Source organism: Ambystoma mexicanum, unplaced genomic scaffold (genome assembly GCF_040938575.1).
Source record: "Ambystoma mexicanum isolate Mex_15411 unplaced genomic scaffold, UKY_AmexF1_1 Mex_scaf31, whole genome shotgun sequence".
Lineage (NCBI taxonomy): Eukaryota > Metazoa > Chordata > Amphibia > Caudata > Ambystomatidae > Ambystoma > Ambystoma mexicanum.
Genome location: NW_027182446.1, coordinates 2,099,392 through 2,126,022, shown reverse-complemented (window position 1 = coordinate 2,126,022; position 26,631 = coordinate 2,099,392). Strand labels below are relative to the sequence as shown.

Genomic DNA, 26,631 nt, shown 5'->3' with positions numbered 1-26,631 from the left:
CTGCCTTCAGCACTCTTACCGCACACCTGCTGCACAATCAAACAAGGAAGGAAGAGGCAGATGAGCAAATGGCTACTATCGAGAACAGAATGTCAGAGCAACGTGGTAAGTACACAAAAGTTTTTGTTGTAATGGCACAGGTCCGTTAGTGTACAATAGTAGGAAAGCATGATGTGTTCTGTATGTGCGCAGCAATGGCTTCCACTCTAGAGTGGCTGGAGGAGAATTTTCTGCATGAAGAAATGAGTGATGACGAAAGGCCCATTGTTACCCGGCGCTGTTACCCGGCGCACTGTGAAAAGGGAAAGAGTTACTGGAAGGGCAAGCACCCTGGAATGGCTGGAGGAGAATTTCCTGCATGAAGAAATGAGTGATGACGAAAGGCCCATTGTTACCCGGCACTGTTACCCGGCGCTCTTTGAAAAGGGAAAGAGTTACTGGAAAGGCAAGCACCCTGGAATGGCTGGAGGAGAATTTTATGCATGAAGAAATGAGTGATGACGAAAGGCCCATTGTTACCCGGTGCTGTTACCCGGCGCACTGTGAAAAGGGAAAGAGTTACTGGAAGGGCAAGCACCCTGAAATGGCTGGAAGAGAATTTTCTGCATGAAGAAATGAGTGATGACGAAAGGCCCATTGTTATCCGGCGCTGTTACCCGGCGCACTGTGAAAAGGGAAAGAGTTACTGGAAGGGCAAGCACCCTGGAATGGCTGGAGGAGAATTTTCTGCATGAAGAAATGAGTGATGACGAAAGGCCCATTGTTACCCGGCGCTGTTACCCAGTGCACTGTGAAAAGGGAAAGAGTTACTGGAAGGGCAAGCACCCTGGAATGGCTGGAGGAGAATTTTCTGCATGAAGAAATGAGTGATGACGAAAGGCCCATTGTTACCCGGCGCTGTTACCCGGCGCACTGTGAAAAGGGAAAGAGTTACTGGAAGGGCAAGCACCCTCCGAATGACCAAATGAGGGAGCATAGTAACCCCATAGGTAGGGAACGAGGAGGCAAAAAGAACACAATCGCAATGAAAACTTAATTTCAATTAACCACATTTGTTGTCTTTTAACAGAACATACCGGAATGCAAAGCTGTACACCAGAAGCAGGACCTTTTCCACAGGAACATACTGCCACCGAAACTGAACTGAATGCTGGGCATATGAAAGTTGACCGCCTGAATGCCAAAATCGAGCAGTTGCTGCCTTGAGAACGTTTGCAGAAGAACATATAAGGGGCCAAATAAGATATCACTGCCCAACTTGCACATGTCCGCCTTCCCCAATGCCCAGCCCCCTTCCCCGCAAAATCAGTGTCATGAAAGACACTTCAATGAGAGCTCAATCCCTTCTTCCCCTCAGCAGCAGCTTGTTGAAATGGAAACATCCCCGATATATGTATCTGTTTCCTGTCCACCTTCCCTTTATGAATAGTCGCTATAAATATGCGCTAATAAAGATTGCAATGTTAATTTGTACAGATTGTGTATGTCCCTTTTCTTTTTCGTTTAACAAGGCCATTGTAAGTGAGAAGGGCACAGCAGTAGTGGGGATGATTGCAAGTGAGAAAAATGGAGGAGGCGATGACCGCCGCACCTGGCTGCACTATGCACAATCACAATACAATCATCCATAGGACGCCACTACGGGCCGCATATTTGAATGCACACATCCGTCTGGAAATAGTGACAGGAGCGTCCGTTTATCTGTGGCACAACTGTGCACATACGTATATAGTTCTGTGACACCTGGTAACACTTTCCCTGGTGGACATAACTGAATAAACGTGTGGTATAGTTGTGCTAGCTGGAAGCGTGCACCCACGTTCTGCGAGTATTTTTCCATGTAAACATTCCACCTACTTTATAGTGCTCACAGCAAGCATAGGTAGAAATGTGCAATGTACGTGAACCATATGTTTTAGTAGGCCGGGGGTGGCGCAAACGTATCGGTAGTAGAACTATGCACGTGTCACAAAGTGTAACGTGCAATATACGTCCGGCTGACAAGCTTGCAAACGGATAACAATGGCGACATCACCATGGTAACGTATCAACGGTGTGCGTTGTCCCTTACTTGGCGAACACGAGCCAGATCCGTACATATCAGAAGAGGACATTTCTCTGCAATGTATGGAGTGTTACAGTGATAGTGCACCATTAAAGCGATCCTCCACTCTTCCTTTCACATGTACATGATATGATATGATATGATATATGATATGATATGATATGGCATTTATAACGCGCCTATACACAAGTGTTTCAAGGCGCGATGAGGCAAGGGAGGGGAAGAACAGTGGGAGACAGGCAATGATCCTACTAGGCCAGGTGTCATTCAGATTGCACAAGTGCGAGGGTAGGGGGAAAGGGAAGAGTGCCAGGGGGAAGGTAAAGGGGAAATTGCAGTACATGGGCAAGAAGAATAAATACAATAAATAAAACGGCCTGATGGTGGCAAGTGCAAGGTAAGAGCAGACATAAGTGCTGGTAAGGGGACTGTAGGGATACAGAACCAGTCCCTAAGTGCAGGGGGTTGCCAGGGAGGCTGGGCAGGTGTGCAAAAGGCGGGACCTGGCCCCAGGATCAGAAAGGGTGGCCAGGGAACCATTGCTTCAGATTCAAGATTCGGCAGGGAATTTCAGCAGGGGATAGAGGCAGAGAAAGCAGAAGCAAAGAGGAGGGTTTTGAGGTGTTTCCGGAACCTGAGATGGTTCTCCTCAAGTTTCAGGGAGGCAGGAAGCCTGTTCCAGAGGGAGGCCCCTGCCGAGGAGAGAGATCGACCACCAACTCGTTGCTTGGAGAAGCGGCTTACCCTGAGGGAGTTGGAGACAGATGAGCGAAGAGCCTGAGAAGAAAGGTATTTAGGAAGAGAGAGTTGAAGGTAATGCGGCCCCAGAAGGCCTTGTGGATAATGCAGAGGGTTTTGAACTTAATCCTTGCAGCCACTGGGAGCCAGTGCAGAGATTTCAGTCCTGGAGAGATACGATCCCTGGGCTTGAGGCCAAGGACAAGTCTTGCAGTCCTGTTTTGGATAAGTTGCAGAGGGTGGAGACTAGAGGCAGGCAGATTTAGATAGAGGCTGTTGCAAGGGAATATTGTAGGGAATGAGTTAATGCCACTTTGCGATGTCATGAGCTCCACACCAGCTCTATAAAAGAGCACATCCTACATTTCCTCCGTTTGGCTTTCTATAGAAGAATAGAAGAGCACCAGTGCACATTGTTTGCGGCAGAATTTGCTTTCTCACCAATTCTGTGCCTGAAAACTACTTCTCCAAGTAATGGCCACCAGAGCTTCTGCTACTACCTCTGACTCAGAAGGACCCACACCCTCAACACCAACACCTCCTTCTAAAAGTCCTGAGCGGGTGGACAGGCATCATAATGGGGAGGGACATCGAAAAAGGAAACAAGAGTAAAGTCGAAGGAATTCCCATTGCCTACAGCCAGCAGCAATCCTGGGTGTGGAAACTATTTAGACCATTGGAAATGTGCCAAAATCTCATGCTAACTAGGTTCAGTGCACTGACGCGGGAAACCTGGCTTGTACAGCTATGGCACCACTTGCATACGGCGACACCTTAAAACGAACCACCAGGCAGCTATTTGGAGGGTTGTCCCCTTCAAAGCAGGCAGTAGGTTATTGTCCACTACAGCATCCTCTGAATCTGCTCCTACCACCACTATGGACACTCTAGTGGGCCAACGCGTCCCACAAGCAACCTTGGAGGACATACGCAATACAACAGACCCCTACCTTTCAAAGGTCACTGTATTGTGCATATACTGCGATGCGGTACTGTCTAGGGGAGAACATTTGCAAAGTGCTTTTGAGACTGCGGTCCGGGACCATGGCAAACACTGCCCCCTACCCAAGTAAGGTGCACCTTACATCTTCTGCTCTCCACGTACAATTTCTTATCCCTGTTGTTGGTACGCTTTGTCAAATCTCCCTTCCACTGCTGTCTTTTCTGGTGTCTCTTATAACAACAGGAAACATGCTACACAGCCAGAAAGTGGGCGGAACAAAAAGGCTTTTTTCAGAGCTACCTTGCACTGTTCAAAAATAGAACGTCAATTGAAGCATGCAGGCAGTGACGCTGCCTACAAGCGCTGCATACAGAAATGGCAACAATTAGCACCGGAAGGCTATCAAAAGCATTGTACGCATTTCCACAAAAAATGTAGTGTCTCTGAAAAGAGCCTTTTTGGTACTATTTTTATTTTAAACATTACACTTGGTGAACGAGCACTGGGAAAATGCATCTTACACTTGCAAGAAGCGATGTACGGCATTTTGGATATTACGCAGAAAGATCTCATTGCCAGCATCAGTCAGATAAACTCCATCTGAACGAAAAATGTTCCTACTGTGAAAGGTAATGTTTTCATTGTGGAAGGAGAACACGCCAATGTCGCGCAGCAAAGCGCACACAGCCTTGTTCACATTGCGCCGCGCTTTCTCCATTTGTGGGCCACAGAAGGAAGAATGCAGCCACATCTGCCTCTGGGCAATGTGAGAAAAGATTATATGTGAATTTGGAAACATTCCCATTAGTTGCCAAAATGTCATTGCAATCTGCAGTGAAATGCTGGTAGCATGCCCTAAACTGTTCCATCCACAATGAACAATAATAATGTCTGGATGAGGAAGCGTCACCAATCTAGCACAAAAAGGACCCACATGGACCCGCTGCATTCCACGTATTCCCGCCCATTGCACAGCAACATTATTGAAACCAAGGTGTGCTGCTAGTGCACAACGCTCCGTATAAAGTTGTACCCAATGTATCCACGAGTCGCCCAACAGCCATATAGTCTGCCTACTTAACGGTGCACCCGTCCCCGTAGCCATGTCCATTCCTATTGGCAAACAAACGTTCTGGCACAATCTGTTCCTACACACCACACCCACAAATTCATATTGACCAATCCCAACTCCTGCATAGTCCCATTTCCATTGCAGCCACCCTCACAATACCCGGATGTAGCGTGTGCGCTCCCCCAAAAGGCGCGGCTTTTCCCAACAAATTGCCCTGTTTACGCGGCTACACAAACACATTTTAAGCATAATAAAAGATCAGCGTCTTCGTAGAAGTTATGGAAAGTGTTTATTTCTAATTTTGCTAAAGGGACATGTCAAGAAACACCTTCTTCTGTGCTCCTTGTTATGGGTTGCTCTCGGCTTGTGCTCCGTATATTACTACATGTGTGTCTGCAGCGTACATAGTATATACAGCAACAGATTTCTAATTGCAATAGAGGAAACAAAAATTCACTGCCAATAACAAACGTCACACTACAAGCACTAACATTATCATGGCCACAAAACAACATCCTACCATGGAACACAAAAACATACATACACGTGAATCGCTCAACCATGGTCCATACTAAGCACATTACAAAGAACAGCATTTAGCACATGCGATTTCCCCTACTACCGCAAGGGCCACGGCCCAGTAGAGCAGGGCCAGTCCTTCTTCCCGTTCAAGTAGTCTTTCAGCAGCACTCCCTGACTGGCTACTTGTAAAGTATTACATACGCATACACCAATTACAACCAAGAACTGTGCATTTAATGCTATCACATCTAATGAACAGTGCATAACAGCCGTTACTCACGCAGAGGTGACATATCTTATAAATCAAAAGCACCTCCACGAGAAAGTACGGGTCAACGATCTACACGTTCTGCACCCACAAACATCAACATCACTACTCATCAGCACACACCAGTAGGTACACCCAGTAGGTATTACTATTTTTTCTACAGTACAGTGCCAACTGTGTTATACATCTGCATACCTCTCAAATCACACGCTTTTGGCGGGTGTCACCCACCACTTATGCAGCTGTCTCACCCGCCAAGCTCCCTAAATGCCCATAACAGTCAATGGGCTTTCACACGCCAATTACTAAATCAGATGTTTTCACCTGCCCAAGGGCCATGAAAGGTTGAGAACTATGCATGATGCATAGCAACAGAGTACCTAGGTGTAAATCTCCATAACATACTCAAAATTTGTACTGTTGTGCCTCCCATCACATACCATTAAATTACTCCTACAGTGGTAGGTGGTGGCAAAGGTTCCGTTTGGCCACAACACGCATTGGTAGACAAGAAAGGATACTGTGTTCTTTTGTTCCGTCTTTTTTACAATTGTTTTCCCATTACACCACCTTCTAGCAAATTTTTACAAATCGCAAACACAACTATCAGGCAGCCTTTCCGACCAAACTAGGCAAAGTGCATACATTTCAAGCATAACAACAGTTTCCACCCGTACGTCATACATAACAACAGCAGTTAAGCAATAAAAAAAGTTATTGCCACGTTCAAAACAGTAACATACGTAAATGTGCATAATGAAATGAAAACCCCTAAGCAATGCCTGAGCTCAGGTACTAAGCATACATATGCACAGAACTGCATGCAAATGGACGCCCAAAAACATTGTACTTTCCACTCTGTACATCTTTCCGCACCTTTGTCTCATCCTCCCACACTGCACAATACTGCATTTGTCAAGTAACTAGGCCTACACTAATATTAACACGTTTTTCATAACCTGTGATACACTAAAGTCCCAAGTAACCCACCTACTCCCTTAACAAACATACTTATACTCCCAACCGCCCTTCATATTGTACACCTTTCATTTATACAAACACACTTTGTCTTCCTGCCAAGACATTCCCCTACAGTTCTCAAGAATGTAATTTACAAATGTAAGCGCTATGTCATTAGCCAACATATTTTCTTACCGTCTTCTTATACAGGAGCAGTACCCACCTTTCTCTGGGAAGCTACAGGAGTGTACACTTCAAAATACAGCCTAGAAGACACCTACTCTCTGCAATCAACAAAGTAAGTCCAATACCAGCATACTCTTGTATGTCTTACTAAACCAGTGCACTAATGTTGTACTGTAGCTTGTACATGTGTGCCCATCCAGCAGTATGTACTTCATTGTTACTTATCACATCTCTACAAGTGCTAAGTGCAAAGTGTTTCTTATGTCGCCACCAATACAATAATACCCACATACTAACATAGTGTCCCCAACCTATCCTTACACACCACTGCACAGCCACTGACTTGCACTTAAATAGCTGCCTACCCTCCCATTCACCCACTGATGCACATTGCACACATATGCATGGCAAAATGTGCACATCCACACTTTCCTTTCTTCGCCAACAACTACTACGCAATGCCTACCAAATGGCAATTCAGTAGAAAGCAACGCAGAAAGAGAGCCACGCAACCTACACACACAGAAAGTGGCCATCCACTGCGATTTCAACCTAAACAGAAAGGTGCAGGAGAAGAGTTAATTCAGTCATTATGGAAAACAAAGTCATCTACCAGTAAAGACAGTGTAGGTGATCTGGCAAAATGTGAGAATGTACAGGAAACCACAAAATACAGTCCAACGCAGACTACTCCTAAAAGAGCACGTACAAATGGTAGTGTAATCACAAGCAAGCATTCAAAAAAACTCAATTTTACATAAAATGTTCCACCACACAGTCCTTCAGAACCTTATAAGTAGAGGACAGAAATCATGCTCAACCCTCAAAATCTACCGCAGAAAAGTCTTCCTAGAAGCTCTTTTAGACAGTGCTATAAGTGTGAAGCAGACATTGTTTATAGTAACTTTGAAGAGAATGAAACCACTAAAAGATTAATTGGTAAATTGCAAGCACTACTTCGAAACAAATGCAATGTCACCATAGATACCTTTGGTCACATATGTACAGGTGAATGGAGTCACACCACCAACACAGAGCCATACTTCAATTAAAAATCCTACAAATAACAACTAACTATTCACATTGCCTCACATCAGAGTGGACGAGGATACGAAAGGATAGCCAATACCATAATGGAAGAAGAAACACTTCTTTCACAAATATCCCCATCAAACTTAGATGGCACTGTCCAATCCACCAAACCAACACGCCTCACCTACAAATGGCCTTGCACATCAATGTGCAACGTTCGCCCATGCCTAATCAAAAATGTGCAGCAGTTCCTCAATCAGTATGTCAAAGGCACCAACATAAGAAAAATGAAAATACTACAAAGAATGGACTCCTGTCCAGTGCGCAAGTACACTGCAATACGAGGACATTCCTGAGCCTGCACTTCTGGAGCAGCTTGAAAAAGCACCTTGCACCGTATTAAAATGTTAGCAACCCACCATTCAACAATCAGAAATCTAGTGTACAAACTGTACTATGCAAAAACTCCAGCTTTAGCACTCCAACATTTAAATGATATTCTCCTACACGGTGCAGCCAAACAAGTGCACGATGAAATTTAGCACATTGTAAGGAAATACTGTGAAACTGAAGAGCACTTACCCACTCCAACATTGTCTGCCAACAATACTGACAACAGTGCAGCTATCAACTTTTTACATCACTCATACACAAAAGAAACACAAAAGTTCAAAAGCACCGCTGCTGAAATGCCAAACCAAGTATGTGTGTGTTGTCGTAGAACTTTCTATAAAAAGAGCACCAAAACTGTTGATATAATTCAGAAAATAGAAGGAAATTAAGAATCCCAATGGTTTCAATTAGCTCTGTACCTTCTAGCAGAAAACAAGTATGACATTGCCAACACCTCCACATTGTACACAACTGCACTGCAAAACTTGACAATAACCAAAGGCCTTCACAGGCAATTAATAATAATTTGGAACAGTTTCCACTGCCAAACGCACTGCAGCAGATTAATTTGTATGAGAGCATTATAGTACAAACAGTGCACCCATTTCAAGCAATAATACGTCTTTAACCAAAAACTGCAATATTACCTCCCACCAAATTACTGAAAGGCATTTGTGGTAAAGTAGTTTATTTACCGTTAGATCTGAAAGAAAATGTAGACACTCTACGAGTGCAAAGGCCAATACACAAATCTTTGATTATCCTGGTAAATGGTGTGCCTAAAAAAGACAAAATTATATGGCAAGACCTAGTGGACATAACTACAGTTAGAGAGGCGTTGCAGTTCCTTAAAGAAAATAATGAATATTACAAGGAAATAAACATTCAAGAAAACCTGAGAGAAACAACCAAAATAATTCAGGACTCATCAACAAGTGGCCAATTTGAACGCCTAGATCCTAGTGCAGCCTCCAGTATTTTAGACCACTATACAATTCACCCTCTGCATTCCAGAGACACCATAGACGATGCACTAGAAACATATCAAATGCGGCAAGCCAAAGGAGCCCCAATAAGTATATGGGAAAAAAGTGTGGAAGCACCAGCCTTTCCTCTACTCTTCCCCACTGGAAAAGGGGGAAGATATGATGAAAGAAGCACACAATTAACAGCATCCGAATACTGCTGTTTACCAATGTATTCTGAAGACCCAAGATATAGACAGAACGTGGAGTACATATTCCACCTGCTCTTTGAAAGTGAACTAGCAACCCTATGTTATGGAGTTGCCCACACATTAAAACAGGTCCCCATTTCCAAAACATGTCTACTACACAACTACTTCAAAAGGTGCAAGAAAAGGACAAAGTATTACAAAGTAGTGTTACAAATATCTTGGCAAACATGCGTGGCACGAAAGAGTACTGGTTCCGACGGCACGCAGCTGTACGGTGTATTCTATGCAACTTTGGCCCACCCACATGGTTTGCCAATTTAAGTTGTGCTGAGTATGCATGGGAAGACTTGCACACTTTCCTACGCATAGCAAACAAAAGAACAAAACAGGTATAGACATGAAAACACCAGAAGAGCTGTGCTCTTTCGATCCAGTAAATGTTTCACGCTACGTTTATCATTGCTTCCTTGTGATGCAGCACTTCATTTGCAATAAAAGACTTCCTCCCCTCGGAGAAGTAGAACACTTATTTTGGAGAAAAGAACATCAAGCCAGAGGAGCACCACACATTCACATGCTTTTGTGGATTAAAAATGCTGATAAATTTGGCGAAGAGAGTGATGAAACAGTTTTGCAGTTCATTCACAAATATGTCACTTGAGAAATCCCTCCGGAAAGTACACATAGTGACCTACGAGCACAAAGTTTGCAATTCCAAAGACACAAGTGTGGCAAGTATTGTCAACGCAAATACAAGAACAGAGGCAAATACTACACCAAATGCTGCTTTGGTTTCCCTAGACCAGTTTCAACAACAGGCCAATTAAACAGCTTCATGTCTTTGGTTTGTCACAGTGTCAAAGGAAAATCTCCTACAAACACATACTACATAAAAAGGAGTGAATCATCCAAGTACATAAATGATTACCATGCAATTATTGCCCTCGTATGGCATGCCAATGTTGATGTACAGTACATTGTAGACAATTCCACTACTGTTGCCTGATATGTCACCGCCTCCTTAACCAAAGCAGAGAAAGCAGAGCTCAAAGAGCTCTGGGATGACATATCCTCTGACAAAACACTATCACATAAATTGTACAGCTTAGGAAAAAAATGCTCTCCCATAGAGAATGTGGAAGCTACGAAGCAGCTGACCGTTTAACAGGCACAGCCTTATATGGGAAATCAGACAAAATAGTGGGGCTAAGCCTTGGGCCTGCTGCATTCAGAAATAGAGTACTTAAATCGTACGAAGGAATACAAACAATAGCCAAAAGCGATCCCAACAGCCAGGACATTTTAAAGAACAACTTATTGGACAGATACTACCCAAACATGAGTAGTACTTTAGAAGCATTGTGCTTGTAGCAGGTAGCCCACAAACTCTCATACAAAAACAACATTAAACCAAATCAGGAAAAAGATATATACAGAGTGGACAGTTGTGAAGGCAGCCTTGTGAGACTAACCAAATGCAGCCTAATTAATCATATCAAGTTGTCCTTAAAAACTCCTCAACACAGTGAAGTGTACTACATGGCTCTACTGCAACTTTTTAAACCATGGAGAAAAGAAGAAGCTTTATTAGCCAACTACACGTGCTATAACGATGCTTTCAAAGCCACTGAAAGTACCATTACTGATGAAAACTTTACACTGTACAAAACCATATTGGACAGTGAACGCCAACAAGAAGAAGAACTTCAAGTACAACTAAATATAGACACTTCTGAAAGCAGTGAACCTTCGCAAACAGACAGCCAAGAACTACTTGGAGAGCCACTCATAGCAAATGAGGCAGACTTAGCCATGACGGAGGTAACCACCACTATGCTTCAGTATGAGCACTCAGCAGAAGAGTTTGCAATACTGAAATCCCCACTAAACAATGAACAGTGTACCATTTTTGAAGAAGTAAGTAAAACCATTGAGCATGGTATACAGCACGAAAGTACAACTTGCAACTGTGAGAACTACAAACCTATACTACTGTATGTAAGGGGTGAAGCTGTATCAGGTAAAACATTCTTATTAAAAATTATCAGTAAATATCTCCAACAAATAACAAACAACAACCTTTTTGCGGTTATAACTGCCCCTACAGGTTTGGCTGGGTACAACATAGGTGGAGTCACTCTATATTGATTGCTACTCCTTCCAGTGGAACATTAAAACAAATTAGAGTTCTATAAACTTTCAGCACAATCTGCTATTGAGCTACGCAGAGTTTTGAAAGAAATGAAAATGCTCCTAATAGATGAGGTCAGCATGGTCTCCAACCTAATGCTGGCTTTGATTCACCTCAGATTGCAAGAGGTCCTCAAAACAGACTATGAAGAACTCTTTGGAGGAAAACATGTCATTGTTTTTGGAGATCTCCTTCAATTGACATCAGTCAAAGGTGAACCTATCTTCAAAACCTTAGGGCACAAACAATGCCGTAAAAGGAAGCATCAGCAATGTAAATCTATGGCAACATTTCCAATACAGAGAACTAACTCAAAACATGCGTCAGTCCGCAGACCTCACATATGCCAACATTTTAAAACACATACGTATTGGTGTACTTTCAAAGGAGGCGCAGTCTACCCTCAATAGTAGACGCATCCATGAGCTGTACGGGCGTAACACATGTGCTACTGATGTCATGGAACAATTAGCTCTGAAAAATGTCAGCTGTATGGCCTTAATGCCAACTTTAGCAAGCTGTGCACAATTGAATGGAACAATGCTGCAAAAATAGAAACAAGCACTAGTAGAAATTCATAGCACAGACAAACTGGACGTACACGGTATGACAATACTTATGTGTCAGTTAGGCATAGCACGACTACAAGCCTTAGAGAACTCCATCTCCAACACAGCTGGTTTGGAGACAATTTTAACATTATGTGTCAACTGTAGAGTTATGCTAAAGCGTAACAGTGAGGTAGAGCAAGGTTTATTTAATGGAGCCCTTGGTACAGTTTTTGCCTTCCAGACATGCCCACGGGACAGCAGCATTCGGTTTGCAAACATCAAGTTTGACAAACTTTCAGAAGTCAAAAATATAGGACGCACAATGGCACAATTCCTTCTTTTCAAAGACATGTATGTACGTAGAGAACAGTTTTCTCTGTGGCTAGCTTATGCAGTAACTATTCATAAATCGCAAGGTCTCACCTTAGATCAAGCATTGATTGATATTGGCAACACAGTCTTCAAAGAAGGCATGAGTTACGTAGCACTGTCATGGCTACGTACACTGGAAGGACTGTTGAAAGGACTGTATTAGTTCATTTTGATGCAACTGCAGTCAGTGTAGACATTCCTTGCATCATAGAGTACAATAGACTAGGTGCACTGTACACACCCCATCTAAAAATGTACCCTATTCCTCAAAAACCAAAAGCTTTGAAAATAATGCTCATTCCATTAGAAGTACTAATTGATTGGGCCACAGTACCGTAAAAGAAATTCAAAGAAAGTCATACTACTGCAACTACCAAAAGCACATACAAAAGGAGTAAAATAGACAAACCAAACCCAACTCCACCCACTAAAAAAAAGCCTCAACTAAGAAACCACATACCCTTTCATCAAAGGGCTCAGACACAGAAGGACCTGGCCCATTCAAATTTTCCAATACAACAGGTGTTAATTGCTATGCAAATGTAACATTAAATGTTCTATTCCAAATACCAGAAGTTGTTGAAAATATTTATTTAAATGGCGCAGACCAGTTGTTTTTGCAAATGCTCATCCGTCACAGAAATGCAGTAAGTAATCCTGACACCATTTACAGTGTCTCTGGAATAAGGCAGGAATTAGACTGCAGTGCTGGAATGGTGAAATTCAGCTAAAACCGACAAGAAGATCCACAGGAATTTCTAATATACTTACTACAAATACTGGAAAGAAAAAACATACTTATATTAGAAATCTTTCACATTTCCTGCATGTGGAGACATACATGCACTCTTTGCAACCATGCCATTCAGGAGCAAGTACCTAATGAAACCTTTGTTTATGTACCAATACCCATCTGTGACTCCATTCCATTTCAGCAACTGGTGCAAAATGCAAACCATAGGAGGTTCTGTACGTCGTGCAATTCTGATAATCGTTTGACGCTACATATACTCTCACATAATCAATATGTGATATTAATGCTCTTAAGATACAATGCCGACGGTACCAAAAACAACTGCAAACGTACTGCCTTCACACACAGACAGATATCACTTGGCAGGAAAACCTTTACAACTGTACCCATAATCTACCACACAGGGGACTCCACCAATGGAGGCCACTATACTGAAGACATTAGAAAGCAATTGTCATGGTGGGAATGCAATGATGCTTCCATCAGTCCAAAGCACAGACTACCTGTACATCTTGAAAATGCCTTCTTAATATTCTTGAAGCCAATATTTACTCATTGATGTACAAACCTACTATACCTTACTCCCCAGCACCAACCAGTACCTTTGTAAGTGCACAAAACAAATTTCCTTCCACACTTTCGACCTAAAGCAATGTACCATACATGAAGCATTGTGAAATGCACTACAGTGTGTGTTTGACAATTTCATCCCCAATGATTCCAAGGAGTACAGTCACACAAACAGTACGTGTACACAAAACACAGTACCAATATTTTCCGCTGGATACGTGGAACGGAAAGTGCTAAGTGTGAGGGTTCAACGTTGTCCTCTGTAACCTCTAAAATCACCACCAATGCAAATCAGTCAATAGCTCTTCGAGAATGATCTTACAACTCCAACACATATCGATGTATCACCACGTAAATCCGCAAATGGACAGTACCACTTCCAAATGTACACCGATGTCCAAGTAACCAAAGGAATGCACTGTAAACAGTTAGAATACGCCACCTCATATCTAACTGCAACCTGAATACGGCAATGTTATTTGCAGCATCACAACTACCCAACTATACCTTCAACAACTACTTTGCTACAAACATAGCATCAAACACTTCCAAAGTATCAGCAGTTAAAGTACACCAACAGGTACGTAACTACATCTAAATTCTGCACTAGCAGGGACTCCACCAATGGAGTCCACTATACTGCATACATTTACAGAATAGTGGTCACAGTGGGAATGCAATGAAACTTTCTTCAGTCCAAAGCACATATTACCTGCAAATCTTGGAAATGCCTACTTAATATTCTGAAAGCCAAACTTTACTCATTGATGTACAAACCTACTATACCTTATTCCCCAGCACAAACCACTACCTTCATAAGTGGCCAAAAAATATTTTTCCTTCCACACTATTGATCTAAAGCAATGTACCATACTGGAAGCATTGACGAAATGCACTACAGTGTGTGATGGACAATTGTATCCCCAATAAACCCAAGGAGTACAGTCACGCAAACAGTAGGTCTACACAGTACATCTTGGCCATATCAGAGACATGGCTACATGCAGCCTCTGGACCACTACTTTCCCTCGGCATACTTACAGGCTACTCTATCATTAGATGCGACCGCAACACCAATCAATCAAAAGGCGGGGGTGTCGCCATTATCCACAAATGTTCACTCGGCCTCAGAGCTATTCTTAATCCTCAGTTTCCATCTGCAGAGTTACTCTCAGTCAATCTCCCCATTTCTCCCACCCAAACTGCCACCCTACACCTCATCTACAAGCCGCCAGGACCTGTCACCACCTTTGCTGGCGACATTATGACCTTACTAGTAGATAAATCTAAGACTAAATCTCAAATTATCCTACTCTGTGATCTTAACCTGGGCTTCCAAGACCCTAACGACCCTAATGCTGTGGACATCGAGCACATCAAGGGGAGAACTCTTGACTGGCTAGTTGACTCGAACTGCAGTATCAATTTACAGTCCAACTCGCCTTGCGCTTGGTCAGACCATCACATAATTACCTTCAATATCAAAGCTAATATTCAAGGCCCTAAACACGATATTGCCCCTGCTTTGTGCTCCAGAAACAAAAAGGATATTACAACTGATAAACTACTCCCACTTATCATTCCTACTTTAAACATAGCTTCTTCATCCTGCACTGACTCAACAGTACTAATTGATACCTACAAGCATGCTAAGCTCAAAGCTTTGAACTTCATCGCCCCAATCAAACTTAGGAAACCAAAACCATGTGCACATCTCAACTCCTGGGTGACGCCACACTTGAGAGCTCTAAGAAAAGAAAAACAAAATGATGAAGCTCGCTGGAAAAGCCATTTGACTGATGCTAACAAGGACAGCCTTTTCATAGCATCCCTGCACTACAAAGAGGCTATTTTCCAAGCAAAAAAAGACACATACAACAAGCGTATTATGCAAGCGGACTCTAACACCAAAGAGTTGTTCAAGATTCTGAAAGAACTTGAAACCCCTGCAACTCCCCCTAACTCCTGCACCAAATATAGCACATGGTGTGCGAACATACAAAAAGCACTACTAGACAAGATTGCCACTCTTCAATGCAAAATCAAGACTAAACAAAACTGCCTTCAGACAAACCAGCAGATCAACCTCCCCAATAGCACAAACACCCTCACCGTACCGACCTATAAACCCTTCAGCTTCTTCCCTCTTACCATTGCTGAGGTTGAATGTATCATGAATAAGCTGAAACCGTCCAACTGCCAGGGCGATAGCTGCCCAGCTCCCATTATCAAGGAGGCCACACATGATCTATCCCCTTTTATCACTGCCTTCATAAATTCGTCCTTCAAAACCGACATCGCCCCAGACAATTTGAAAGACGCGTGGGTCATTCCCTTGCTAAAAAAATCTACCCTAGATTGCAGCATCCCCACGAATTACAGGCCCATTACCACGGTCCCATTCATGCTCAAAGTACTAGACCGAGCTGCCTATCTGCAGATCCAGGATTAGCTGGAAACTAACAAACTCCTTGGCCTCCGGCAATCTGGCTTCCGGCCAAGGAACGGCACCGAAACTGCCCTCATTGAATTAAAAAATCAGATTGAGAAGTTGAAAGATAACGGGAAACTGGCTTTGTTACTACTACTAGATCTGTCCGCAGCGTTTGATTTGGTTAACCACCAAATCCTCTGTCGGCATCTTAAATCATCTGCGCACTTCTCTGATTCTGCCACCTCATGGATTAGATCTTTCCTTGATAACAGATCTATGCGGGTATTCTCCCCAGCAGCATCAGCTGAGCCTTCACCCATTCACTGTGTTGTCCCTCAGGGATCTTGTGTGTCTCCCACTCTCTACAACGTGTTCACCAAACACTTTTTGTTATTCTTGACTATCTGGGTGTCACCTACACTAATTACGCCGATGACACCCAGATACTCATCCCTATCACAGGTGATCACGTTGCTGACAGTAAATCCCTGAACGACGTATATCTGGTCGTTCAAGCGTGGATGGCACAACACGAACTCTGTCTCAATGATGATAAGACAAACTCCTCATCTTGGATCTCAGCAATGTCTTAATAAATTAGATCCCTCTTTCAAGTCCTTCACCATTGACGGCAATATCATGAAGGTGTCCAATGACACCAAAACTCTGGTCATCTACCTTAACTCCACACTATCGCTGTCCAGACAAACTAACGCTGTTAGTTCAGATTCTGCCTATACGTGCAAACGTATCACAGCTTGTAGACCCTTCTTGACTACTGCTAATTGCACCACTCTTGCTAGAACACTTATCATGTCAAAGATTGACTACTGTAACGCCCTCTACCTAGGGACTAGTCAACGCAACCTAAATAAACTTCAAATCACACAGAATAATGCTATCAGGGCCGCACTTAACATTCCTAGAAATCACCATATCTCTGACCATAGACGTAATCTTCACTGGCTCTCGGCAGCACAGAGAATCTCATTGAAAACCCTTGCCATCAACCACAAATGTCTAGCCAACCAGGACCCATATACCTTGCCACACCCCACATCACTACCCGACCGCAGAGAGCTGCCCATGCCCATTGCCTCTCCATCCCCAGGTACAAACTTCAAGAAGCTGGAGGGGTGAGTTTCCCGGTCCTAGCTACCAAATTGTGGAATACCTTGCCCAACCTGCTTAGAGCTGAACCCTCCATTCAAGCCTTCAAGAGCATAGTCAAATTGTGGCTTGCTGCTCAAGACAATCATGCTTCCTAAGACTGAACACCCTGATACTATCTTTGCCACAAATGTACTGTTACTGCCTTACTGTATGTTACCTGCTTTTAATTCTGCAACCTTCATTGTACATACTCCATTGCTTCATCTAGTCTATTTCATGCTAAGTATTTCACTCCTCAGTGTTATTGCACCTTGTATTCCTCTGTAAATGTGTAACCCTGACTGTACATTGACCGCTTACTTGGCTTTTCATCCTTTTGCACTTTCACTGTTATCCTACACCCTGCCGACTATTGCTGCTACACTGCAGAACTATACATGCAAACATCTATCCACGTACGACTAACCACACACATAACACAGCAACCTACTCCTTAGCCACTGCAGTTTACATTGCCTACTATTTCTTCCACAAAATACTAACCTGTTTCCTATGTACACTGGTCACCTAACCCTATCATAAGTGCACACACTGAATAACAACACTCAGTAACCTACCCTACAATCTGCACAATTACAACAATACCACTTCATGCATGCATCAACACATCTTCCGTAAATCTCCTAACTTCTGCAACATGTGCCTCCTTGCTTTACACTGCCACCATGTAGGCCATTAGGTCATTGATATGTATTTCACTACAGCGCATACATCATAGCTCCCCAGCCACATTGCAACCACTGCCTTCCTTCTTGACTTTTTAAACTTCTGTTACCCTTTTTTCTTGTGTAAAGAAAACACCATTTACAGCCCATAACAGCCTTACAATGTTAGACAAACGTTCACACTAACTGCTTTCCTTTCCTAAACAGTAGCCCCAAAAAAGGTCATGCAGTACGACACCAAACTGTGTACTATTGACAACCCACCCACGTGTTCTCAACCAGCAAACAGTCTCACATTACCCACCGTTGCCTCATAACACAGTGCACATCTAACTAGTCCTTACCCAACGTAAAAGCACCTTTAATGTATTTTGCCATCTGTGCATTCATTTGACCATTTGTACAGCACCATCACATCTATTTGTACGTTGCACTACCTTCACCGTAATGACACTACCAACATTCGTAAATAAATGCTGCACTCGAAACACGTTCCCGGCTAATATCTTCCTTTTTTTTCCTGCATCATCTCCGGAAATCAAAACCTATCATACCTCTCCTTAAACAGGACACATGTCCTTTGTAAAACAGCCTGGAGGGGGAAGCATGTTTAGCTTCAAGGTCAGATATTGTATAGAAGTCTAGCAAAAGAAATGTCATAACTTGCACTGCAGTTCCTCTCTCCATGTGCCCAAAGGTACTCTGCAATGATCTCATACGCCGTACACTGCAATTTCACGCCCTCCCAATAGAAGCATGGAATTTGCCGAAATGATGTACCTTTACATCACAAGTGTATTACGATTAACAGTTATTTACGTGCTCCTCAGTATGCATATTTATAAACTTGCTCTACCGCTCACTTTCTCTCCGTACATTGCACGGACCTTTGTGATGGCAGTAAAAAAACACTAATACACTGCCATGTCTCCACCATTCCCAGTAAATTGCAGCAGTCATTGTACTTACCTTTGCTTCCATTCTTCCCCACCCCCTCCAAATGCAGACATACAAGGCTCGATGAACATGGAACGCTAGTCGTACACTAAAGCACCTCACCTTCTACGCACTTGTACAATGCTACATTCCCTGTTCTCCCCTTTGTATGCCCTTTCACACAATTACTACATCTACGCACCCTCAGTGTACTATACGTTACAACGGACACAGGTGCATGCACCGGTCAACCTGCACACAGATATGTACAGCTCACATTTCATTCACGCGCTTCTTACCAAAGTAGCTCCTCCATTCCCAAGCAATCTGATGTGACCCCCATTACGTTTCTTATTGCATTACTTTCTTTGTACACTCACTGACATATTGTGCCGTGTGTCCAACTAGACTTGCTACCACTGTCAACTTTTGTAAAAACGCAATACATTAAAACATCATCTTGTCCCAACGGTTCCAACACATTTTCTTCTGTGAACCCGTACAATCACTGTATTACTAAATAAAGCACTTCCAACCACTCACTGTATTGTTAGTAAAGTATGGAATGATCTGGAACCGTGAACTCTGTCTGCGCATGTCCGCTTTTGCTTTTGTTTATGTTGTTCCTTTCCAGAGCTAGGTGCTCACATGACAGAGTGTGCTACGCTTGGCACGCACATAAAATAAATACCTGGAGTGCACGCCGTGAGGAACGACTATACACAAGTGAAGTCACCAAAACCAGTGACTGCTGCAATGGTGTAGGCGGCACACATAAATATCTAACGTAAGCGATGCACACATTACAACTGCATACACTTAAAGCTCCACCGGCTTCCTTTCGCCATCTGAACAAATATGCCAAACAAAGGTAACAGTCAGAAGGCCCGCCATCCTGTATATAGCTCCACTTAACAGCGTTCATAATGTTGCCGGCTGCAAATGTGTGTGTGTTGGACTGTACATTCTCCATAGTTTTCATGTGTAATACTTATTAACTCGTGTCATGTCGCACTGCCTTCCTTCTCTTTGAACGTACAAGGTATTATGAGAGGTGTAACATACTGTACATTAATTGTGTCATCTCAGTATGTGAATGGCAACAAGGCCAATAACGGTCACCATATTCACGTGCTGTCACTTCAGACCACCTCTACTAGTATGGCACCTGCAAAATTTCCTCCACAACCATGCTGTGACAGTGAGCACCCACAGGATACATACTTATTTCCAGCCGTGTACACTGGACTTACATATCATTGTAATAACTGACCCAAAGAAGTGAACAGTCTTCAACCTACTTCCGAACAATGTCCACATTGTTACGTCAAACGCCCGTAGCCATCCATACATGGCAGTACGCGCTTGCCACTGCCAAAACAACATGGTACACTGATTACAACAATCCCCATACCATCTGCAATACACTCCCCATCCCCACAATGGTGTATGTGTTAGTATCTGCGTACATGTGCCACATGTCACAAACATTATGCAGTAAAACAATCCTTGCATTTCCCACTTTCTTACTGCACTCCCTAAACCGAAGCTCTGTTCACGTCCACACCCCTCCTAACACAAATGATGTCTTATCTCACCAATTCCCCTTAACGGCCTGAACCATGTCCTCCACATTGATTCTGCAAAGGTGCAGATCTTACGGCACTTACATATTTACAAATGTATTGTATGGCACAAGGTAAGCGTATAATAACGTATGCAAATGACCTAAGGCAAAGTGAAAGTACATATGTCTTCAATCCACATACCAGTATCACAGTACTCCCATACATAGCAGCATTGCGTTGCAGGTTTCTTAGCAAAAGCCAACTCCTTTGCCACACCCACTTCAAAGCAATACACCCATTCATGGAAACTTGTCAGCACTTACCCTTTCTGTCCATAGGCACATATTGGTTCAGTAATGCACCCAATCAAGTCAACGCTCTGTTACCTACTTCCAACCACTGCCCTCCTTCTTATGTCCAAGGGCCCCGCCCATGCACACAAGGCAGTATAGATTTTGCAAGCACAATACAACATACCACTAAGACTGCAAATATCCTCATATTCTCTCCAATGCACCCCACCATCCCCAATGGAGTCTGCCTGCACTCACCAAAAAATTATAGTCGCCTCCACAACTGCCCACCAATTAACTATCTGTGAGTACCTGCATACAAATTCCTTCTATCTGCCAATGTCTACCTTACCTCCCTAAAGCAAGGCTGTGCCCAAGCCCTAGGCTCTTGGGTAACCTAACCACCAATCCAGTGTATGTCACAAGGCAGTAGGCAGTCCATGTGCGGGAGGGGAGAGTTTCTTCAATTCACTGAAGGCGATGCTATGGGATATGGGAGGTGAATTGGTCATTTTAGGTGGTGATTTTAATTGTGTGATAGACCCCAAAATGGATAGGTGCTCAACTTGTCATTTTACAGGGCAGAAAGCAAGTAGAGAATTCAAAGAATGTATGGAAGTATATGATTTAGTTGATGTATGGAGGAATCTTCACTGGGGAGAAAAGTTGTTTTCATTCTACTCACCAGTACACAATTCGTATTCTAGACTTGACTATATATTAATGTCAGATAAACTGATTGAGAAAGTACAGGCTGTGAGTATAGGGGAACGGCACATTTCAGACCATTCAATGGTACAGACTAAATTGGCTTTATTCTCAGAGAGGCGAGGAGCTTATAGATGGTGGCTGAAATCATTTGTGCTGGAAAATAGGGATGCCTCTAAGGCATTAACAAAATGTATACCTGATTACTTTAAGGTGAATGGTAGAACGGCAGACAGCGTGATAGTGTGGGACTCCTTTAAGGCTTCTGTTAGAGGGGAACTTATGAATTGGACTGCCAGGGTACGGAAAGAAGGAGAGGCTAGATTAGGGCCACTTGAAAAAGAACTAGGGGACCTTCAAAAAGAATATGTGTTGACTAAAGATGAGAGTGTAAAGGTTAAGATAGTAAGTACTAAGGAAACCTTGAAAAGGGAGGTGAATTTGCGTGTTGAGAGAGGAATGCATTACGCGATGCAAAGATATTGGGAAGGAGGGGACCATGCAGGTAAACTGTTGGCAAATAGGCTGAAAAATTATTCAGAAAGAATGTATGTTCAAAAGGTTGAGGATGAACATGGAAATATGGTGGTTAAGAAGGATATAATAGGTGAATGTTTCCGTTCATTCTATGCTGACTTGTATGCTGAGGATCTTACTCCACAAATGGATGAACTGGATAGCTTCTTCGAGAAAATTACCCTCCCCACAATTTCGGAAGAAGGTAGAAATTTCATGGAAGCACCAATCACCATTTTGGAGGTTATGTCGGAAATTGAGGGACTAAAAAAAGGAAAGTCACCAGGGATAGATGGTTTAACAGTAGAGTTTTATCAAGAGTATGATGAAGTGTTAGCACCGGTATTGTGTAGATTATATAATCGTATTCTAGAAGAGGGGAGGTTATGCAATTCAATGAAGGAGGCAGTCATTACAGTATTTCGGACACCTGGAAGGGATACAACTAAGTGCTGTAATTACCGACCTATTTCCTTGCTCAATGTAGACATAAAGATATTTACCAAATTTCTTACTATAAGATTGGAAAAATATATGAGAGGGTTGGTGGAGCGATCCCAGATAGGATTTATGAAACGGTGATATGGATATGATAATATAATAACGCTATTAGATATAATTTGTTTACCAGATTCGGAGATTAAGGATATTTTATTGATTTTTTTAGACGCCGAAAAGGCCTTTTATAGGGTCAATTGGAGATTCTTAAACTACACATTGTCAAAATTGGGATTTGGTCCCTTTTTCATTAAAGCCATTCAAGCACTACAAACAGACATAACGGCAAAGGTATGGGTGAATGAGGGGTTTTCAGCTGTGTTCTCTTTAAATAGAGGTACACGGCAAGGCTGTCCTTTGTCACCCTTGTTGGTTAATTTGGTATTAGAACCGCTGTTAGCATATATATGACAACATGGGGGTGTTTGAGGCTTAAGTGTAGAAGATGGAGAAGTCAAGGTATTGGCATATGTGGGTGATGTGGTGGTTATCTTGAATAACCCTGTAGACGGGGATGTATTTTGAGAAGTGTTTTTGAAGAGGTAGGAAGGTTATCGGGTTACATGATCAATAGGGAAAACACAAGAGTATTCCCGACGAAGATCTCACCGGGATGCAAACAATTGTTAGGATGGAGATGTACGTGGGAGAATGAGTGTGTCAAGTACTTGGGTATTTATATTGGGGTCATTCCGAGTATGGAGGTAAGCATGCCGCTATTAGCAGCATGGCTACTCCCATACCGGATACCTCGTCCGGGTTCCTTGAATGAGGAATTACCGGGCCATTCTGACCTTGGAGGCCCGGTAATTCCTCATTCAAGGAACCCATCCCCATTCCCATTCAAGCCCACATAGGGCTCAATGGGAATGGGGAGGGTGCTAACAACAGGCCCGTTAATAAGGGGCCCGTTGTTAGCACCCTGGTCTGCTCGCGGGACCCGCTAAGGACGCCTGGCTTTACCAGGCAGCCTTAGCAGGTCCCGCGAGCAGAACTCGTAATGTGGCGGTAAGAGGTTGACAGCTCCAGCACCTGTACTGGCACCGTTAACCGCCACACTCGGAATGACCCCATTGTCTGAGATGTTAAAAGGATAGTGACTTATAATGTGGATAAGGTCATTGAGGTCCTTTGAAGGGATATTGTGAAATGGGGGTGTCTAAATTTGACCATTTGGAGTAAAATCAATGCAATAAAAATGCTTCTGCTGCAAGATTTTGTATATTATTCAATCGTTGCCCCTACTCTTTACAAAAAGTGCACTTGGGCGTATAGATAGGCTATTTCAAGACTTTTTATGTGGATTAGGGAAGAGGGCCAGAATACCACGATATATTATGATCAGGAGTGTCAAAAATTGAGGTTTTGGGTATCCGATACTACAGAATTATAATAACGGGTTCTTGTTTAAAAAGTTGTCTAGCTACTCCAGTGGGGATCGGAATCAGGTGCCGTGGTGGGTGCAAATTGAGATGCAGCCATTTTCACCATATGACATTAAGTGCCTGTTTTCTTTTGGGCAGTTACCTGGGAACGTGCATGGTTTAAAAACAGTCTTGGCAACGAGAAACGCATTGACTTCGTTGATTGTAGGAAATGGGGAAGGATTATTCATTTATAAAGAAGCTTCTCTTTGGCATAATCCTGGTCTACTGATGAATAATAAAGTACTACATTGGAGGAGTTGGATAAGGAGAGGCATTTTGACAATTGGGGATGTCTGGAGAGATGAAGGGGAGATAGCCTTTGAGAGTCTAGTAGAGAGGTTTGGGTTGAAACGTAGAGAGTTAAGAAGATATAGGGCCTCATTACACGTTGTGCGGTAACCATGGCGCTATTAGCGCCATGGCTGCCGCCGGTATTTTAACGTGTCTGCCTTGGTGGATGGCGGAATTAACGGCCTACTCCAAGGTGAGCGGGGCCGGTAATTCCCCATTCACCAAGGCCCTTCTCCATTCCCAATTTTGCCCCCATAGGGCATAATGGGAATGGGGAAGGTGGTAATTACGGTACCGCAAATTGCGGTACCGTAATTAGCACTGAGGTCCCTTTGCGGCACCCTACTTTAACAGCTGGTAAAACCTTACCGGTAAAAAACCTTACCGGTACCGATAAACCCTACCGCCTTCCGTGTAATGAGTCCCATAGTCAATTGATTGATTTAATCACTGGAAGGAGGGAGATGATGGATGCAGCACTTTTACAGAAACCAGATGTTTTCAAGGTACTGACCAGTGGATCTCAGAAAGTGTCAAATATCTTGAAAGTTATGCAATATGATGCTAAATGGTTGGATTCATGGGAAAAGTTGCGGCTGTCATGGTCGGAAGAGTTAGGTAGAGATCTTACACTAGAAGAGTGGGAAAGGGTGTGGAAAGTCTCAATAAATGCTAAGGCGGATCTACAACTGCGTTATATTCATCGAAGAATATTGGGTAAAATATATTGGAGCCCTGCACGTATGTGTGCTCTGGGGATGATCAATAATGACATGTGTTGGGGTTGTGGGAAGGAGAGGGGTAGTCTGCTGCATATGTTGTGGAGTTGTGAAAGAGTGCTGAGTTTTTGGAAAGATGTTGTTGATAGGATTTACCACATCTGGAACATTACTTATCCGCGTAATCCCTTGGCAATCATCCTGCAACTATCAAGAAGTGGTCATAATATTGGTTGGGTAACATCTTGTTGGATTTAGCAAAACTTTGTTGGTGGCGACTAAGCAGATATTAAAGGTTTGGAAGACCAGGAAGAAGCCCACAGTGGAAGAGTGGATTTTAGATGTACAAGTTTTATCAAGATATGAAAAGACTATGGGGTCATTACGAGGTTGGAAGTAGCCATGGTGGTATTAGCACCATGGCTACCCCTTTACTGCATGCCGGGTCCGGGTTCCCTGAATGGGGAATTACCGGGCCATTCCAACCTTGGGGGATTCAGTATTTCCCCATTCAGGGAACCCATCCCCATTCCCATTCAAGCCCCCATAGGGCTCAATGGGAATGGGGACCATGCTAACAACGGGCCCGTTGTTAGCATGCTGGTCCTTTAGCGGCTCCCACTAAGGGCGCCTGGTAAAACCAGCCACCCTTTGCGGGACCCGCTAAAGGACCTTGTAATGCGATGGTAAGGTTTAACGGCACCGACACCGTTAACCCCTCACCGCCAACCTCGGAATGAGGCCCAATGTATTATAAACAACATAAGGAAGCATTTTATGATGAACTGTGGGGAAGTTTCACTGAACTTTATGGATGACCAAAGATTGAATTGTGTAGTGGAGTTGTTTTGTTGTCAAATACTAATGAAGGTGGGCGGGTGCTGGTGTCTGTCATGTTCTTTGTTTTGTCATGTCCTCATTGTTTGTTGATGTCAAATTAGTGCGCAGGTTCATGTTTGGAATTAGGTCTAGGTCATTTTGTAGATTGTATAGCAACAGTTGTTATTTGCTCGGAATTTTGTTCTAATTTTGGTGTTATGTATAGTTCAATTGTTTTTGTTAATCTATGTTGAAAATTATAAATAAAGAGGTTTTTTTTAAAAAGCCCCATAATCTGCATCTACGCTAAAGTAAATACCAGACTAACAATGCATACTAGTCTGTGCCATGTCTGCTTGGTTGACTTGACAACAATGTTTTTGCCCTTTACCCTCTCTGCAATTATGAGCCACCTGCTGGCTGCACTTGTGAGTTATCTGCACTTCTCCCCTTCCCCTGGCACTTCGCCCCTTCCTTTGGCACTTCTCCCCTTCGCTTTTCCCTGCACTTGCGCGATCTGAATGACACAAGGGCTAGTAAGATCGTTATTTTGTTCTCCCTTTCCACCTCCTTGTCTTGTCGTGTCTAGAAACACTTGTGTACAGGTGTGTTATAAATGCCACATCATATCATATGAGGCATTGCACATTTTATTTACGTCCGCATAACAATATGCATGCCAGTGTGAAATGACTGAACTGCATTCTGGGACTCGTAGTCTTGTAGTTATAACGGAGAAACCAGGAGTATATTCCCAGAATCAACTTAAAGAGGCTGGAAGCCGGTCTCC

The 26,631-nt window shown here is 43.2% G+C and overlaps 1 protein-coding gene across 1 annotated transcript in view; it reads right to left on the bottom strand.

Annotated features, from left to right (window-relative positions):
• LOC138557994 (zinc finger protein 84-like) overlaps positions 1-26,631 on the bottom strand; it is a 343,267-nt gene that overhangs the window by 65,257 nt on the left and 251,379 nt on the right. The gene's annotated exons all lie outside the window — the stretch shown is intronic.